This window comes from Patagioenas fasciata, chromosome W (assembly GCF_037038585.1).
Source record: "Patagioenas fasciata isolate bPatFas1 chromosome W, bPatFas1.hap1, whole genome shotgun sequence".
Taxonomy (NCBI): domain Eukaryota; kingdom Metazoa; phylum Chordata; class Aves; order Columbiformes; family Columbidae; genus Patagioenas; species Patagioenas fasciata.
The window spans coordinates 44,674,756-44,690,842 of record NC_092559.1 but is presented as its reverse complement, the minus strand read 5'-3'; the positions used below and the strand labels follow the sequence as shown (position 1 = coordinate 44,690,842).

Below are 16,087 nucleotides of genomic sequence, written 5' to 3'. Positions count from 1 at the left end.
GTTATGTATTTTATTGAAAACTTATATATGTATCATTATAAATTTTTAAAAGAACCTATTCTTTGTCAGAAGTAGCAGAAAAAGCCGTATTTTCTCTCAATATGTCCATTTTACGGAATCACAGAATGTTAGGGGTTGGAAGGGACCTCAGAAGATCATCTAGTCCAATCCCCCTGCCGGAGCAGGAAAACCTAGATGAGGTTACACAGGAAGGTGTCCAGGTGGGTCTTGAATGTCTCCAGAGTAGGAGACTCCACAAACCCACTGGGCAACCTGTTCCAGTGTTCTGATACCCTTACTGAGAAGAAATTTCTTCTCAAATGTAAGTGGAACCTCTTGTGTTCCAGTTTGAACCCATTACCCCTTGTTCTATCATTGGTTGTCACCAAGAAGAGCCTGGCTCCATCCTTGTGACATTCACCCTTTAGATATTTGTAAATGTTAATAAGGTCACCCCTCAGTCTCCTCTTCTCCAAGAGACCCAACTCCCTCAGCCTTTCCTCATAAGGGAGATGCTCCACTCCCTACGCTGGACTCTCTCCAGCAGTTCCCTGTCCTTCTGGAACTGAGAGACCCAGAACTGGACACAATATTCCAGATGTGGTCTCACCAGGGCAGAGTAGAGGGGAAGGAGAACCTCTCTGGACCTACTAACCACCCCCCTTCTAATACACCCCAGGATGCCATTGGCCTTCCTGGCCACAAGGGCACAGTGCTGGCTCATGGTCATCCTGCTGTCTACCAGGACCTCCAGGTCCCTTTCCCCTACACTGCTCTCTAATAGGTCATTCCCCAACTTATACTGGAACCTGGGGTTGTTCCTGCCCAGATGCAAGACTCTACACTTGCCCTTGTTATATTTCATTAAATTTTTCCCTGCCCAACTGTCCAGCCTGTCCATGTCTCCCTGGATGGTGGCACAGCCTCCTGGCATGTCAGCCACTCCTCCCAGCTTGGTGTCATCAGCAAACTTGCTGAGAGTATACTCTGTTCCCTCATCCAAATCATTGATGAATACATTGAATAATACAGGCCCCAGTACTGACCCCTGAGGGACTCCACTAGATACAGGCCTCCTACTGGACTCTGCCCCATTGACCACAACTCTCTGGCTTCTTTCCTTCAGCTGGTTTGCAGTCCACCTCACTACTTGATCGTCCAGACCGCACTCCATCAGTTTAGCTGTGAGGATGCTGTGGGAGACTGTGTCAAGTGCCTTACTCAAGTCAAGGTAGACCACATCCACTGCCCTGCCATCATCTATCCATCTTGTTATGTCCTCATAAAAATCAGTGAGATTGGTCAAGCATGACTTCCCTTTGGTGAAGCCATGTTGACTGCCCCAATGACCCTCTTATCCTTGATATGCCTTGAGATGGTACCAAGGATAAGTCGTTCCATCAGTTTACCAGAGATGGAGGTGAGGCTGACTGGTCTATAGTTACCTGGGTCCTCCTTCTTGCCCTTTTTGAAGACTGGAGTGACATTTGCTTTCCTCCAGTCCTCAGGCACCTCTCCTGTTTCCCAAGACTTGTCAAAGATGATGGAGAGTGGTCCAGCAATGATCTCAGCCAGCTCCTTCAGCACCCGCGGATGCATCCCATCTGGACCCATGGATTTATGGATGTCCAGATTGCTTAATTGCTCCCTAACCCAGTCCTCATCAACCGAGGCAAACTCCTCCGTTGTCCTGACTTCCTCTGGGGCCTCAGCAGTACGGGGCTCCTCAGGACAGCCTCCGGCAGAGTAGACAGAGACAAAGGCAGCATTCAGTAACTCTGCCTTCTCTGTATCTTCTGTCACCAGGGCACCCACCTCGTTCATCAGTGGGCCTACATTGCCTCTGGTTTTAGTTTAATCTGCCACGTATTTGAAAAAGCTCTTCCTGTTGTCCTTGACCCCTCTCGCCAGGTTTAATTCTAAGGAGGCCTTAGCTTTCCTAGTTGCCTCCCTACACCCTCTGACAACAGCCTTATATTCTTCCCAAGTGGCCAGCCCCTCCTTCCATGATCTGTAAACTCTTTTCTTCCACTTAAGCTTACCCAGCAGCTCCGTGTTTAATCATGCAGGTCTCCTGGCTCCCTTCCTTGACTTCTTATGTGTCGGGATGCTCTGATCTTGTGCCTGGTAGAAGCAGTCCCTGAACACTAAGCAACTATCTTGGGCCCTTTTACCTTCAAAATTTATAGAATGACTTTTTGTTTCCACTACTTATACAGCTTAGCTTAAATTTGATTCCTGTGAACGTTCTGAGTGACTGGTAGGAGGAGAATGATATAAAAAAAGAGGCTGGTTATTGCCATAATGATCTGTAGTGTTTTTTGTTGAAATAATTGATAACATTTAATTGGGACAAAACTGATAAATTTCAGGATAGTTTTCTTTATTCTACATGCTCTAGAATAGTTTAATTTTTCTCTTGGACAGTTTACTGTTTTATAGAATATCACAGGATACACTGCTGTTGCTGATAAGTTTCTTTAATACTCTTTAATTTTTTAAAATAATTTTTAAATATCCTTTTATGAAACAGATAGTGAAGTGTTATAAATATAAGTGACATGCTTTAAACATTCACAGAAGCTAAACTTGAAAGTCAGTGGACACTCCTCAGCTAATGAATCATGGAGTCAATTTGCTGCTTAATAGAAGACGTTGAATTGATCTGATTTTGCTGTCCACATCAAATTTTTCCCTAATTAAGAGAAGTACTTGCCCAAAGCAGGGTGGTTTTAATTGGTCCATAATGATGATCAGTGTTTGAAGGGAATGTGGAGGCAGAAAAGACAAATTTTGATATCTCCTCTTCCTGGTGCAATGTTTTTTGTGGAGAATGTCCTGGTTTTGGCTGGTATAGGGTTCCTTTTCTTCTTAGTAGCTGGTGTAGTGCTGCATTTTGGATTTAAAATGAGAATAATTTTGATAATACACCAATGTTTTAGTTGTTGCTAAGCAGTCAAGGACTTTTCAGCTTCTCATGCCATGCCAGATGCACAAGAAGCTGAGAGAGAAGAACTGACCCAAACTTACCAAAGGGATATTTCATACCATAGAATGTGTTCAGTGTATATTTGGGGGGGAAGAAGAAGAAGGAAGAGAGAAGACGTTCGGAGTGATGGCATTTGCTTTCCCAAGTTACCGTTACCCATGATGGAGCCGTTGCTCTCCTGACCATGCCTGAACACCCACCTGCTGATGAGAAGCAGCTAATTTATCCTTTCTTTTTTTACTTTGCGTGTGTGGCTTTTGCTTATTCATCTGCCTTTATCTCAACCCATGGGTTTTCTCACTTTTACTCTTCTGATTCTCTCCCCCATCCCACCAGGGAGGAGTGAATGAGTGGCTGCGTGGGGCTTAGCTCCTGGCTGGGGTTAAACCACACCAGAGAGGCAGGGATTCCATTGCTGAGAGGCTGCGTCTTGCCTCTGCAGGAAAAAAAAAAAAAAACCACAACACCAAAAAAACCCCCAAAAAACCATTGCTCCAGGACCTCCTGCTGTTTTCAACTGAATGGCTGGAGCCATTACTCCTCGCCCATGCCAAGAGAAGCAGCAACATTGACTCCACCAGGCCCCCAAAATCCCAGTGGGAGCCAAGGCTCCCGTGGAGCTTCTACAGGTTTTCCAAGTGTTTTTTCCTTCCCAGAAGGGTGGAAATGCTGTTCAAAATCAGTGACAACCATCACATTCTTCCATGCCAAAAGCTGGTTACAAATTCGGACTAAAAAAAAAAAAAAGGGGAAAGCGACACACGTGCATCTCATTGAGGGTAGGGAGTGTTTGTGTGATCAATCCCTCCCAATATAGGCAGAAATTTCTCCCGAAGAGTGGAAAATTTTGGTAAGAAACCATGGGATTGTTCATTTAAAAGCCAAATTTGTTTCATCTTGCGGTAGCTGCCCATGAGCACATGCATGGTGACACTGTTCTCACCATTTTCCGTGGTCATGCTGTCTATAATATCTGAGAAGTCTTTCAGGATTTGAAGAAAAAAGGAAGATTTTGATTAAATGCAATAGTTGCTGCCTATTCGGTTGGCTGTTGTAGTACAGTTGGCTGTAAAACGGCTTGTAAAAACGTAAAAATTTTTACATTTGCATTGTTTTTTTTTTTCCTTTATTTTTCCAAGTCTTTTCTTCCTCTTCTTAAAATTACTTCTGTCCAGAAATTACTGTGCAGGAGAAATAATATTGTCCCACTGTTTTATACAGCAGAGCTTTCCCAAGTTAATGCATTTTTAATAATAGATAATTCTGAAATCTGTAGTTTGATATTATGGGAACTAAGGCATTTTAGTTAAATTCTTCAACTTTGAACATCTTGCTTATAGTAATATGGGAATTTTTAGGCCCAGACCTTTAGTATATTTGAGTATCCAAGCTCCTGTTTTTCCCAGAATATCATCTTACCATGAAATTGCTGGAATTTTTTCATGTGTGTAGCTTGTTTGTTTATTCAGTTGCCAGGATGCTGAAAGAAATCAACCCAAAAAAGGCCAATTGTCCCATTTCACAGAGCGTCACAGAAGATGCATGTTTTAGTTGCATGTTTTTGAACAAGAGCTGGATGGGAAAATACTTTCTGCAAATTTCTGTGAAGCTTTTTGAGTATTGAGAAAAGCACCTCCTCTGCATTGGAACTAAACCTCATGGTCTCAAAGTTGGTTTGTTTTTGTCGTTTTTTTGTTTTGTTTTTTTTGTGAAGAAAACAAAGTAAAAATCTCCAGAGGCTGAATAAGAACACAAATCTGGATTTCTGACATGAGTACGAGCACGTTGATTGTCACATTTGCTTTTTTCGTTTCCACTGGAAATTCCTAAAAGGTGGAGATCTATGCTGATGGATGTTCTCCTTGAAACTGGTGAAGGTTCTTCAAGCCAAAATCTATTTTATTTTCACTTCCAGCTCTGGCACAGATTATATTGTGAACGTGAACAAACTGTTGTTACCATGAATGATGTTCAACTATATGCCACGGTGTTTTAAATCACTTTAACGTGCTAAAATCCCCATCTTTTAAAGTCCTGACAACACCTGTTTTATTGAAAATATAAGGATAGTCTTGCCCTTCATTCCAAAAAGTGGGTAGCAGATAAATCCACCCTGATGCCCGTGAACTAATAGTGGAAATTTTATTTGCACATACATCAGGTCGTTGATTCCAGCGAAGACACTGTAGCTCCTTTGCAGCAACTCCTGGGATTGTCTTTTTATATTTTTATTTTTCTACCAGTAGAAGCTATTTGGACAAACTATATATATATATTTATATATATATATATATAAAGGATATTTATAAAAAAAGATGAGTATCTTGCGCAGATACAGGAGCTCACGTGGGAGGAGAATTTCAGCTTTATGACACAACCAAAGCTTCATGAAACCTTATCAAGCTTTGATTAAAGTCCTGGATGATTTTTATTTCTTCCTTCCTATGATTCTGTATAAATTTTTTCTCCCCAGCGATTTTTTTGAAGCTAATAAATAGCTGGATAGTAAATGTATTTGTTAATTATTTTTTAATTATTTATTTCAGATAGCACTGCTTTTTCATCATCAAATCCCCACACTTTCCAGATTAATTTTAACAGTTTGTACACGGCTTTGTGCGAGCAGCAGAAATCCGACCAAGCAACTCTCCTTTTATACACGCTTCTGCATGAAAATAGCAACGTATGGACCTATGTGTTGGCACAGACCGACATAGAAAATCTCGTAAGTGTTGTGTCGTTGCAGGAATATGATGCTAAACATGTCACTACAGTGAAATATAATATTTATAAAGCTCCCAGGCTTTGATTCCCTCTTAGTCTTGATCCACCTGGGCATGGTGTAAAGAAACTGGTAGTAGATATCGTACTTTTTTTTTTTTTTAGATACTCAAGCCAAGTGTACAGGGATAATAGTTAATAAAATGAGCTGTAACTTACCTAATACGCCAAATATCTTACAGGGTTGACCTGAGGCTGAAACTCTTCAAGGAACAGCTGGCAGATTTTATAAAAATGCAACTCTCGTGACTTTTTAGCTGCTTTAAATAGGATTGTGGTTAATGGCCAATGTAACAGGCACCTGGTACAGGTTTTTGTAGGTTATAAATTAGCTTTAGTAACATTTAGTTCCAGTTCGGAGTTGATAGACACCACTGTTGGCAAACTGGGGGGAGATGGTTAATACTGAATTAATTCAAGACTAAACTCCTGTGTCGTCTGCTGCAGATTATCTAGGTGAGGGCTGAGGCATTTTGCATGAATTCTGTGAACAAATGGTTGTATTTAATTTTCTGGGCTTTTAATATATGATACACCATGTTGCACAGCTGCTGACAATATCAATTTATTTTTAGAGAAATAAAGGTTAGGTGTGTGCATTGTTTTCTAATTCTGATGTCTGATTATATTGTAAAATTGCCAGAAAAAGCAGGAGGTGCATATGTCGGCTCCAGATGCAGGTACTTTGTGCTTCACAATGTGCAATATTTTCATATATTATCACTCATCCTTCTTCCCTCTCAAAAGAAAACCCAAAAAACAAAACCAAGAAAAGCCCACAAAATGACAATAAATCATCAGCAACATTAAACATGTTGCGGGAAAAGCTGACAAAATTAAGAAAAGCATCACTAAAAACTCAACAGCGTGTTTGTGTTTTTTTTTTTTTAGTACCAAAATTTGAAACTGTCTTTTCTTATTTGACTCTTCACACATCCTGTTGCTTTTTGTGATTGCTACTGCCATCTTTGCCCAATCCTCTTATTTTTAGAGAGTAGGTAAGGATGAGAAAAGCAGTTATAATTGCTTAGGAAGAGGCAGAAAGGATTGTGGGTGGGATGGTTTCTGGACAGAGAAGTCACGATCTCCTAATTACAACCCTGTGGTGAAAAAGGCTAATTTAGTCTTGAGCTTATCAACAAGATGAAGAAGTAACAGAGCTGGATGTTTCCTTCCCTATATGGCAATGGCAAGAGCACTGCTCACACGCTGCCTGTGGTGTACAACTATATTTAATGTATTTAATAAAATATTTACAGGCTGTTGAAAAATCAGAGTCTAGAGAAACTTTTTTTTTTTCACTGGAATATTAACAATAAAACTGTGAGAGGCTTTGAAAAAGCAAAGTTAGTGCAGAAAAGAGCTTGAGAAGCGTTGGGATGAACACGTGACATCGGGAGGGGAGGAGGTTGGAGAGAGATGTGATAAGAAATAAAGCCCAGAGGTTGAATCCTTCAAGTTTATGGGCACAAAACAATTAAGGTAATTAATTTAGAGGCAAACCAGTGCTCTCTGTGGATATATTTGACTGAGAGCGGATGAATTTTTGGAGGAATATTGCGGCAATGAGGAACGACGCATACAGATGCAGGCAGAGATGCATAGACACAGAGTTCTTGTTAGCAGCGAGATCAGAGCCAGACAGAGCTGAGCTCACTTTTATTAACAGTTCTCAGTTTATAGGTTTACAGATATGGGCCTGGACTAAGAGGTTAGACAGGATGTTTTTTCAATAATTGTTATTCCAAACACACCACACTCATGTTGTGACTGTTTTCAGTCACGTTCCCATGCATATCTTGTGAGCAGTTCCACTTAAATTTGAGAAGAAACTTCTTCTCAGTGAGGGTGACAGAACACTGGAACAGGCTGCCCAGTGGGTTTGTGGAGTCTCCTACTCTGGAGGCATTCAAGACCTGCCTGGACGCCTTCCTGCGTAACCTCATCTAGGTGTTCCTGCTCCGGCAGGGGGATTGGACTAGATGATCTTTTGAGGTCCCTTCCAATCCCTAGCATTCTGTGATTCTGTGATTCACATGCCCAGGCCCGACATTCACACATCATACATATGGGGGCAGTTTTCCGGCCCGAGATATCATTCTCACTGGCCTGGGCTATCACTCCTTACACTCATAAAAAGCATACTTCTGTATAACCTGTCCAAGGCCCTTCAGCTGGAACCGCACATGCTACTGTTCCCACAGAATGTGGCACAAGTCAGCGGCTTCTTCATAGAGAAGCAGTTGGGTGATGTAGAAAGGTCTGTGTTAGATGGGAACTCAGGTAAGCTGAGTGCTCAGCTTAAATATTTAGGCACGTTGTTCCTGTTTTGCTGCACTCACTGCATCACATTTGTTGCATTTTCTCCTATTTTAATACTTCTCTGATTTTGGTGCCCGGGAAGCATCATAACAGATGTTCTGTGACATTTTCTGGGATTTTTAAAATGTGTCTTTGCTCTTTTGTAACTTGAATTTTTAAATGGGTTCCGGGTGTTTTTCTTAACCGTTGTAACAGATAAAGTCTCTGCTTTTTTGCATTTGTTTATGAATTTACCTCTGTCATTTATATATAAATATCATTATTGTGCTTTATAATATTTTATCTATAGTAAAACAGCACATCTTTTTTACTCTTATAATTCTGCTTGATAGAATCAATAGGGTGTTGGTGTGTCTTCCATAACTCTGTAAAATTTTATAAAATAGGTTCAATATCTGCTGCTAGCAGGGATGTTCACATCTAGAATTCGACTATCTTATTGAAAGTATTTGCAAAAATTTTCTGGGAAGTGGTGGGACTGGTGAAATAGGGATTAATTAGCAATTTTTTTAATAAGCACAGTGTCGCAGTCTAAGGATGGGAAAATATTGAGCCTTTTTCTGTTTATAAGAGCAGTTAACACTCATATTGCAGGTAAAAATACCGGTGAGGTATCTGCTTGTAAAATAAAAAAAAAAAGCTATTTCTGTTGAATATATTTGCTTTGGCTGCTGAGTTGACGTTTTGTTGCTGCTCAACACGACTGGACTGAAATAATGAATATGAAGATGTATTTATATCAACTGATAATACAGCATTTTTTTTTCCTGTGGTATAAATTTGACTTTAGTCAGTTACTTTTCTGACTCCGCGGTGTTGTATTTTGTTGTGTACTAAAACCAAACTATTTTTAGAAATAGTTTTTGGGGAAACCCCTCCTGACCTTGGACTGATTATAACACCTGCAATTTTCAGGCTTGGTTTATACCTGCCCCTTGTTTTGGGGATTAAAAGTGATTTATTTTTTTTTCTTTTTAACCAGTGGCTGTGTCTTACCAGTTAAAAGCTGCTTCTGATGGAGAAATTTTAGAAGTGATCTACTAATGATCATTTAATGACTATGAATAAAAGGGCCAGCAATACAAAAATAAGTAGTTATAGTCTTCTCCGTACATGGCTGGACATTGGCATTGCATGAGAAGACAGAGATAAAAGTTTTAAGGTATGTGTGTAAGATAAAAGTGTAGAAATGCATTTTGGTTACAGTTCTAGATAAATTTTTGTAAAATTAAATTTCCAGAATGTCTCAGAATCAAGGTACCATTTTTTAACAGAGTTTGCAGCAAGACTTAAAGAACACAAATGCACTTTCATGGCTACAGTTTGGCCTATTTTAATATTAATGTGCATAGACAGAAGAGATAAGTTGTTTTCCCTGCAAAATCAAGTTATAAATGCAGTTCTTTAATAATTTTAGATTGCTCCCTGCTTATCATAACGTTTGGAAATGACTTTTAGCTTATGTGATGCAGAGCTACATACAAACTAAATATTTCAGATGGAAATAGTTTGAATAATGGACTAACGCTGTGACATTTATCTCCCTTTTCTTCCATCCAAGGAAAAATATTAATACTGATTTTTTTTTTTTTTTTTTTTTTTTTTTTTTGCTATATACTGAATCGATACTCTAAGGAAAAACCTGCTCTTTGCTTTTCTCTCAAGACCTATATTCAAAAAAACACAAAGACATCGACTCCAGTTCTGACTGGAGAGAGAAGCTTATGAAGGACCCTTTGAAATGGTAAAGGAAGAATATTTGCAATGTGTAAATATTATTTTCCCTCTGCTTTCCTTGCAGTGTTGCCTTGACCCATCCATCAAAAGCTTTTGTGGCCTTGAAGCATTTAGATCAACCTCATTGGTTTTCATAGAAACTTTAATGTGTTTTTAGCATGTTTGGGACTGGTTGGTTGTTTTATAAGATAATATTCTGGTAATTTTAGAGGCTTGTGAAGCTGCTCACCAGAATCCGTTTCACATGATTCATCCACTACACTCGGCCTATTTTGAAAAACAGCAAGTTTTTTGGTATCTAGAAGCTTTTTGGCAACAAATTCTATGTCTTATCCACTATCTTGGAATTGAGAGTTTTCTCCAGTTCCTTTTTCCAACAGATTTTGGGATTTTTAGACCTATTTCTGCGGTGGGGAAACCGCGTTGTCCGGAGCCAGTGGAAAGCCTATTTTCAGTTGGTAGCAAGACGTTTGCATCTGGATTAGCTTTAGCTGAGCGCTCAGTACACTGCTCATCACAATAAAATCTCCTTTTCCTTATTATTGCAAGACTTTGGCTTTGGTTACTTGTCCTGGTGGAAACATTGCAAGACCTTGGGCTGAACTCTCCTCGTAATGTCAGTTCTCATTGGCTGAGTATTATCTAGAATAGGAAAAACAGGCCTTTTCTAGGCTTAACCCAACCCAAACTGATTCTTTTCTGGGATTATGTCCACACACCAAACTGGGATTTGAATTTCAGGTCTTGATATTTCTATGTGCACCTCAGTGCTGTTATATTTGATGAGAAAAGTCCTTTCAGACTAAGCTTGTGCTTGAATGGTTTGAAACAATTGTTTTTGCTGCTTGAACATGTGAAAATCTTGTTTAACAGTTTTAATAAATTTTAATAATTTTTATTTTAATTCTCATTTTCCCATAGTCTAAAGGGGAACTAGAGCTTTCAGTGCCTGTAGTAACTGGTAGGGCTAGAAGTCGCATTTATTAGGAATTGAAATTCCGCATCTGACCACAAGAAAGAATTTGTTTAGACTCTTATGGAGAAGGAAAGAAACAGATGGAAGGTGTTTGAACACCATACGTCGCTATTTAGGGGTGGTTATTGCAAGAGGGAGGAATTATGATATTGTTAAGGGCAGCATGATACACAGGACGTTTTAATTCTCTCTATTGTCTGAGGTATTTGAAAGACTAAACTAATCCACACGTTTTTTCCTTCCCTTAAAGGTTCTGCCAATTCTTGAAATTCTCTATCACGTCGAAGAAAGGAATTCCCACCACGTTTACATGGCTCTTATCATTTTGCTTGGTCCTCACAGAGGACAATGGCTTTAACCGATCCATCCATGAAGTGGTGAGTTGTTGTTTTGGTCAATTCTTCAGCCCTAAAAATCATTTAAATGTTTATTTTTAGAAAGAGGCATCTGTATATCTGCGAACGTGCTCCCTCTTGTAGAGGAGGTGCTGCATATACTTATTTTTCTGTCTCATTTTAATAGCCAGACAGGCTTCCTCAGAAATACTGAGTGTTTGCCATGGGAGGGCTATAAAAAAGAGAGAAAACCCAAAAAAAACTTTTTGATTTCTCATGACAAACTTTGCTTAACCAGTTTGATGCAGCTGAGAGGAGCTTTTTAGTTGGAGTTTTATTTTCCAACCTGAACGTTCCTTCCTTATTTGGCATTTCTTTTTCTTCCTGCTATGTTAATATCTATTTTATGTTGCTGGTGTAAGGTGATCCAAATTTTTACTAGTTTTGATGGGTCTTGACCATCTGCCTTGGATAATTATGTTCTAATTTCCTACCTTCTAAAGCTGTGAGAATACAGAAGATCTGCACTGATTTTATTGATTTTTTTTTTTTTTTTTTACTGGGATATTACGTGAAATTAATTAAATGCAAAAAGCTGGAAGCAAATGTCATGTTATGTAAACAAAACTCTTATTCTGGGATAATTTCCAGCCTCTTTTGGAGATAAATGGCATTTTATTCATGGTGCCAAGCAGTAGAGATTTAAAATATTTACTCTCTGAAATTCCATATGCACTGTATGTGTATGTTTATTTTTGGGTTCCATATCACTAAGTCATTTAATTTCTCTTATTAATCGAATTTGGTGAGAGCAGACAAAGTTTCACTCCTGCCTCAGTCTTTTTCCCTATTATTTTTCATTCATTTTAAAGGCTTTACACACGCTTTGTCAATAAATTCGTTATAGGATGAGTAAAAGTGGAAGATTTCCCTAAAATTAATGAGGATCCAGCTGCGGAAGGAAAACATAAATCAGGTTTTCTTGTCCAGTTTATTCTTGCTTTTGCAGCTAAACCTGCCAATATAGTTGTAATGTGAATATTAGTTTACTACTTCAGTTTTAATAAAAATCTTTGATTTTAAGTCAGATTTTCACTAATTGCTTCTTTCTTTTACCCTGTGGTTGTGTTTTTTTTCCTACTCCATAGTGTCTGCTGTGAAGAATCCATTCATTAGTTAGTTAACGGCCAGAGTTTTGCTTCTTAACTGGATAACAAGAAGCGGCTGGGAAGTCTCTGAAAATGGACAATTTTGCCATCCAAAGCCAACAGAGCACCATGACACTGCAGGTTAATAACCTTAATTCTTCCTTTATTTCTTCTTATTATTTCTCTTCTCTTTTTCTCCATTCTTTGATGGATGAGATGTGTTTCATGCCAAAGGAGAGAGCAAACTCGGAGGCAAAGCAAAATGCATTTCCACCCTTGAAGTGCTTTTCTTATTGAATTTTAAGGGGTTTTTTTTATTGCCCCATGCTCTTAAAATTAATGTCACATGGATAGATTGGTGCAGGGAAGGAGAAAGAGATCTCCCCTTTATTCAAAAATTCAAATTTGCGCTCTAAAATCCACTATAATGTGGACAAGAGATGGTGATACCAACTCAAATATTCCCTATGGAAAGGATTCCTTATCTATAGAAAAAACACATTCCGTTATATTAAAAAAAAAATAAAGTTACCTTCTTGATTTATTGCATTCCTGAACTTTACAGAGTCTACTTTTGGATGCAATTTAATTACTAATTATTTATTATAATTATTTCTTAACTAAAATACTTTGACACGTAAAGTCAGTTCCTTCGTTTCTGATTAAGACATGGATTATAATTATTTTTTTTATTAATTATTCTGTCTGCTTCAGGAGGAGGTTTTAATGTAGGGAAAATCCCCTGTTGAATAAGAGTTTTGATGACAACAGAATAGAAAATAAATAAAGAATAAGATATACATAAGGTGGTTAAGTGCAGAACATGAAGCTTCAACTGTGTTTTTGTTACTTGTAAATTGAATTTGTCCAGCAATTTTTGGTGGTAATTCAGGAATTGGTACAATTTTTGCCTCTATAGGTTAGGGATATTGGGATGTTCGTGGAAAGTCATTATTTTGACTGCAACTGCAGCATTTTTATTGTAAAGCCTTTGATTTGCCACCTGCCAAATTTAAAAGAAACAAAAATGCAAAATTTAGTTGCGTTGTGACCCAAAATGACAATAAGTGAAAGAATATGACCCAGGTAAGAAATTAAAATCTTAAGGAGTGGAAGTCAAGTGATGGTCAAGTGGGGAATTGCAAATATTAGTGTTTGAACTGGTAAATATGGTAAACTGAAAACCAGGTGGAAAAAATCCTACTATTGAGATGTGTGAGCTCTGGAATAACCTACATAGTGGAAAACCAAATCCAATTGATATTTAAATGTGTTCAGTGTTTGTACTGCCATGAGGAAACAAAATCCAGCTTTAATGAGCGATGCTACAGGTTTCAAAGTTAATATTTTTCGGTTTTAAACTCAAGTATTTCCATTTTTCACATCAGCTGTAAACACCTTTGCCTTTGAGATACTTTCAGGAACAGAAACAAAGTCCTGGGTTTTAAATATTTCAGAATTTCACTAACTTAATACATATATTAAATTTTAATATTTGCTTTCCAGATACCACTTCTTTATCACATCTGTATTATTTTCAATGATCATGAAGTTCTAATGAAACACACTTAATATAGTGAATATAAAGTTACACAGAGCGATAGCTTTTTTATTTTGACCTAGAATAATCCTGAATTTATAGAGCATATTCTCCATGTTTTTAGGAATTTTTGTGCTTAGTTTACTGTATTTCTCCAGGTTGGATGGCTGAATATTCTATTAATAAGATGAAAGAGCAGATTGATTCTCCTACAATAAATTCAGAAATTGTGGTTAAACTTTATCCACCCTGATGGTGCAGAGCACTGAAAAATCTGAAGCTCTTAACTTGGAACAAGGGAAAATGTGAAGGAACTGGGAACATTCTGCAGGTGGTTAGGGTGGAACTGCAGAGTTTCTGAAGTTTTTAAAGAATTTATAAATTAAAGGGTAAGATCAAAAAGAAGATAGGAGTGTGGTGCACAGGGAGTAGAAATCAGGGAATTGCCAAATTTAATCATCTTTCTACACTTAATGTCTTTCCACATGGCTTATAATAAAGTTGATGAGATCTATTGACTGATAATACTGCAGAGGTACCTCCTCCCTCTTTTCCCTTTTTCTATAGTTTTTGCTTTAGAATACAGTAAATTTTTTCACATTTGAGACTGGAAGCTACTTTACCTATCTTAAGGAATACGAGAGCCCAGATGACTTCCTATGTTCTTATTCAGATCTAGGTGCTCAAGAACTTTATTCTTTTTTGTTTGTTTTTGTTTTCAGATACTGAAAAATATCACTCGATATGCCGAGCATGTCCTAACAGAGATCTTGCTGGGGAGCCTCCTGATACTGGTCGTGGTAAGAACCATCCAATACAACGTGACCCGGACAAGGGTAAGAATTATGTGGATTTCAAACTTCGACGGGATTGATTTCAAACAGGGTCTGCAGTTTTTCTTCATTTTGTTGCAACCAGCTGACATCTGAATTTATGGGAGGGAAGGAAATGGGAAGATGAGCCAGATTAATTAAGTGCAATGTTAAGTGGTTCTGAACTTGTTGCACAGTTTCTGTATTATCTGTATTATTGAGTAGGATTCTTTAAAGAACATAATTCAAGCACCAAGCTCCTTATTTTCCTAGAAGAAAAAGTTCCATAGTTTGAGAAGAAATTATTCTATATAGGTTGTTTCCCTCTCAGAAATTGCTCAGAAGTGGGAATTTCAGCTCTATTTATTGTTAATGTTTTTATGAGGTAGGACAGTGACTGAGCCATAAAACCTTTTTGAGCTCTAGCAAAGCAAAACTGCTTCAATTTCATAGCTTCATATCCAGTTATTTTTGTGCATTTTTCAAGAATACATTCTATACCTTATCTCAAACATGGTATCATACAATTTTGAATATTTTCAACAATTCAAGTTACAGATGTTTTTACATTACAAGTAGTAAAAAAATCACTTAAATATATTTTAAATTGGGAAACTTAAGGATTTCACTTGTATGATCAAGAGTTAGAAGAAATCAACTTTACTAAATATATGTGAAGACATACACATGAAGTCTGAAACAATCTCTCTTTTATAAGCCTTAGATTTTAAGAAAACCTATTTAAACCATCACCACATATATACATTTTGCATTTTTTTTTCTCTGTGCTTTTGACTATGTCCTTTAAAACAACATATATTACTCTGTCTTTTGAATGATTCCTTTAATAGGTGTCAGTGTGTATCAAAAGGACACTTTGTGTTTTATTTTAATTTTTTTTTTTTTTTGCTTTCCTCTTCTTTCTGACAGGACAAATACCTTCACACAAATTGTCTGACTGCCTTAGCAAATATGTCAGCACAGTTCCGCTCGCTTCATCAGTATGCTACTCAGAGGATCATCAGGTAAATAGAAAAATTGCTCTTGAATTTCATCTTTTGCTGAATCTCAGGAGTAAAAAAACTCAAATTTTACACACCTTAATAGATACCGATGAAATAAATAGCTGTAATGATAAGTGAATAACTAAATAATTCCATAATATTATTTGCTTTATAGTTGAAATTGTTCTAAATGCACAAAAAAATATTAGTTTCTCTGTCTGAGAAACTTCTGAATTTTGATTCTCTTAATGGAGCAGCTCAGGAGCTGCTTTCAAATGAGGTTTTCAGGGATTTGTGTGAATTACTTTTTTTAGTCACATTATGATAAAAACACACTGAGTGCTGGTTCTCAAGTACTATGCAGACTGGATTTTCAACTTGCTTTACTTCTTCCTGCATATTTGACAACAGATTTATTTGTTAAATCTGATGTAACACAATGA

The 16,087-nt window shown here is 37.7% G+C and overlaps 1 pseudogene; it reads left to right on the top strand.

Moving 5' to 3' along the window:
* Positions 1-16,087, top strand: part of LOC136115740 (dymeclin-like) — a 210,031-nt pseudogene that overhangs the window by 48,559 nt on the left and 145,385 nt on the right.